The sequence below is a fragment of the Peromyscus californicus genome, unplaced genomic scaffold (assembly GCF_007827085.1).
Source record: "Peromyscus californicus insignis strain IS unplaced genomic scaffold, ASM782708v3 Scaffold_5__1_contigs__length_169319896, whole genome shotgun sequence".
Taxonomy (NCBI): Eukaryota; Metazoa; Chordata; class Mammalia; order Rodentia; family Cricetidae; genus Peromyscus; species Peromyscus californicus.
Genome location: NW_026294573.1, coordinates 106,857,236 through 106,861,029, shown reverse-complemented (window position 1 = coordinate 106,861,029; position 3,794 = coordinate 106,857,236). Strand labels below are relative to the sequence as shown.

Here is a 3,794-nt window from a genome sequence, read left to right as displayed (position 1 = left end):
ACGTGGATGGGTATATTATTTTGATATATTTCTATGCTATGACACCAAACAGGAGTGAAAACTAACGAATTTATGTCATATACAAAATTGAAATTATCTCTGAAAACACATGGTTAGCTAAAATAGGCAAGATGCAGGACTGTATAGTATGATACCATTTATCTGAGCTTTAGAAATAAAAATTATTCATGATGAAATGTCTTCCTTGTAGCTATTTGTGTTTCTTCGTATCTAGGAAGTCAAGGACATGATGGAGATGGAGGTCAAATCATGTTCATACTTGAGAAGAGTCACTGGAGGAGCCGTAATGAAGAGGTCAGTTGTACGGGTTGGATTATTTTTGAAAACTTGGTGGGAACTCCTACACAGATGTTTGATTTAACAGCCTTTTATGTATGTAATAGTATTTATTAACAATTAAATGTATAACATCAAAGGTACAGAGATAATGTTCTTTTTAAAGGTTTGATCACTCATTTGTTACTCTTAAAGTCTTATTTTTGACTAGACTCAGAAGTAGAAGCTCTCAGTGAGGACAACCTACAGACGTCTCTTGGCAATCTGTTCCTGATGTTTTTCTTTGGCTTCCTTCATTCTCTTCACCAAAAGATTAGCATATTCTGCAGCCTGCCCCTTGTTTTACCTAGTGTATTATTTCTTCAAGATAACACATCGGCATTAGCATTACAGAACATGTGGAGTAACAAGATTCCCGGGTACTTTAGTCCTGGGATTTTTGCCTTCTTTGTTTAAGGGCGTTCTGACACCATATTGTCAGACATCATCTTCTTAGAAAGACTGAGAAGCTTTCAGGTTCTGATAGTTCTTTTGGATCCCAACCACCGAAGTACAGTAGTATCTGTCAGCCTAGAAATATCCTTCTCTCCTTTTCTTACAATAACCAATTTGAGAGCACTAAGGTTGGCATCCACAACGTATCTGTGGAGACTTGCCCTCCCTCTCTCCAGTTCTTCTTGATCTGTATAACAAGAATGCCCCCTTTGCAACAGCAGGTGCACTCTGTAGTGGATCAAGACACCTTGCTACGAGAAAACCTAGTTTGCCATTATCGCCACTGATTCGGACCACACAGCCCTTCCACACTTCACCCAGAGCATCAGCAGTCACTTCTGTGGTCATGCGCTTCTCATACAAAGTATAAAGCTTGCATTCTTCATTCACTCCAATGAGTTTCTGACAGCCAGAGGCTAGGAAAGAGATATTCAACCTCATCTTGACACAGTCAACTGCTTAGAAGGTGCCGTGAAAAAGAGTGAGATAATTATTTTAAAACAAAATAAACCTAACAAAAATGGATGGGAATTTTTTAAAGTATACATTAAAAGTAAAAAATGAGCTGGGCGGTGGTGGTGCACACCTTTAATCCCAGCACTCGGGAGGCAGAGGCAGGCAGATCTCTGTGAGTTCAAGGCCAGCCTGGTCTACAAAGTGAGTTCCAGGAAAGGTGCAAAGCTACACAGAGAAACCCTGTCTCAGAAAAAAAAAGAAAAAAAAAAGGTCAAAAATGGGAAATTTAATAAGTAAAAAAAGGAGCAGTTGGTAGGAAGACTTGATTATTGTTTATAACATAATAGCTAACACATTAGTTGTAGCTACGAATACTGAAGGTATAGCCTAGAATTAAAAATCGGCTTTCTTGCTCAGCCAGTTGTTTTGCTGAATTCAATGATCTAATAAATAAAGCATTTTTGTCATCCTGCCCTCTAGGTACCACTGTTGAGTTCAGCTGCAATCCGATTTAGTTCCTTAAAATTCATGTCCACACCTCACGAAGGGCTCATTCTTTCATTTGCTTTGGCTGAAGTTTCTTATCTTGAGCACATTTTTCCACTCTGTATCCCAAGGTCTTTAAATCGTATTTTATATTCCTAATTAGGTTTTATACGCTTAGATACAGTTAAATATAGCAGAAAGTAAAGAGTATAGCTTCAACTCTAACTCCAGTTCTCAATATTTCCAGTCATTGACCTCCTTAAGCTTCTTTGTTCTTTGGTATAAAATGGGGATGGGGGGCGGGGGACAAAGAGCCCGTTCATACAGCGTTATTGTGAGGATTAAGAGAGTTTAAGATGCGAAGGGCGTAGACAGTGGGTGCTCCAGAAGGTTTCGCCTGTGCCATGCAGTGGTTTCCCAAAGAAAGTATTCCGTCCAGGAGGGTGTGGGGGGCTCATGAGACTCAGGAGGTAAACAAAAGGTGACAGATCTGGGAAAGCGGGAACTCAGAAGATCCTCGAAGGCCCCTCCCCCAGAGTAAACAACTGTTTGGTGGGGAGGAGACTGACTAGAGAGCTGCAGAGGAGCAATTCTCAGACTACTGAACTGTCTGAAAAAGAAATGTGCAGAGAGCTACGGAGTTGGACTTGTGTGAGTCATCGCTAATGTTGGGTGGGTTTTGCAGTGATTCAGCTGTCTCTGAGTCATCTCTGCTCCTGTAAGTGAACCCCTCATCCATATTCCAGTTAGGAATCCCAGTGAAAACGCACTGGCATCAAGCTGGATAGTGCCATTACTACTTTGGTCTGTCCTGGGTTCCTTTTCTAGGGTGAGTAGACATGTGTTTGTGTGTTGTGTCTCCCTAAGAAAAGCCCCTCACACACATTGCTATTATTATTACTGCCATTACTGTTCCTTTTTAGTGATGAGAAAGAGAAGGAAGGAGAAATGTCGGTAGACCCTATTTTTGGTTTCGCTTTCCAAAGTTCCATTACCAGTCAACCACAAACTAAGTGTATGAAACAGGAAATGCTAGAAATAAACAACTCACAATTTTCAAATCAGGATTCATTTTAAACCGCGTAATGAATTTCCCACTGTTCTGATCCATTCCTCTGGAATATAAATTTTCCCTTTACCAGTCCTTTTATTCATCCCCATTATCACTTAGTACCCACCTCAGTTATCAGCTTGTAGCTAGATGTCACAGGGCTCACTATTCAACTAACCCTTATTCTATTTAAAGATGACCTTGAGGGTCATGAGGAATGTTGGAGATTTGGATAGATCTAAGAGAAGCACAAAGTGCTCTTTTTAAATATCTCACACCATCCAAAAAAAATGAAAATACTTTACGATAAGCCTTATAAAGAAGTTCCCATCATTTTTACAGAATACTGTTTTAATTGTTCTATTATAGTATAAGCCATTTTTGATTGTACCTAAATTATAAATTTTATCATAATATATATGTATAGAAAAATATAGCTGTGCATACTATCTGGGATTCCAGGAATCTGCTGGTGTGTAGTAATTTCTCCATGGATAGTAGGGACAACTGTAGAGTGCTGATGCTGTCCATGTAATAAGCAACATAGGCATATGTGTGGACAATACAGATTCACCAACACTTTGTGGTATCTGTTGAATGTTTTACCTCCTTAAGATAATATCATTTGAGGTATGAAATCTGCATGTATCAACATTTAGATAACATTTTCCAATTCCTTCTATTATCTAATTGCTACAAGATAAAAATTTAAAAGGGGAGCTGGAGAGGTGGCTCCACAGTTAAGAACGATGGCCGTTTCAGGTCCCAGCACCCATACAGATATAGAGGATAAGGTATTTTAAAAGTGACTCAGATAATGGTAGCTCACAATCTAGCTCTCCACAAACACTTAACATACACACAATTAAAAATAAAAATGAAGCTAACCAAAAGCTGGTCTTTTAAAAATCAATATAAAGAGGGAGGGAAGAGTGAAAAGATTGGCACATAATACTAGGAGTTAAATACTTGAAAACTCGGATATGAGAAACCAAAATTTCTTACCTTA

The 3,794-nt window shown here is 38.9% G+C and overlaps 1 pseudogene; it reads right to left on the bottom strand.

The window, feature by feature from the left end:
- Nucleotides 1–494: 494 nt before the first annotated feature.
- On the bottom strand, nucleotides 495–1,233 carry LOC128097037 (40S ribosomal protein S6-like; annotated as a pseudogene).
- Between the last annotated feature and the right edge of the window lie 2,561 nt (nucleotides 1,234–3,794).